This window comes from Penaeus monodon, chromosome 34, assembly GCF_015228065.2.
Source record: "Penaeus monodon isolate SGIC_2016 chromosome 34, NSTDA_Pmon_1, whole genome shotgun sequence".
Classification (NCBI taxonomy): Eukaryota; Metazoa; Arthropoda; class Malacostraca; order Decapoda; family Penaeidae; genus Penaeus; species Penaeus monodon.
Window position 1 is genome coordinate 11,729,528 of NC_051419.1, and position 236 is coordinate 11,729,763.

Sequence of the window (236 nt, forward strand, 5' to 3'; positions counted from 1 at the left end):
ATATTAGCTCCAACACACGAAAATCGCCTGGGTGGAGAGGGGAGGAGGGAAGGGGCGCCGTAAGAGCGAGCCACAAGAACAAGGGGTGAAAACGCTCTCCCAGACGAGGGGAGAATGCGCTTTCACCAACAGAAAGGGAGATTAAAGGGAGATTGCGCCAGGAGATGAAGGGGAAAGACAAAGATTAAAAACAAATACTCAATATCAGGAATCTGTACAGGACATACAGTGAAAAG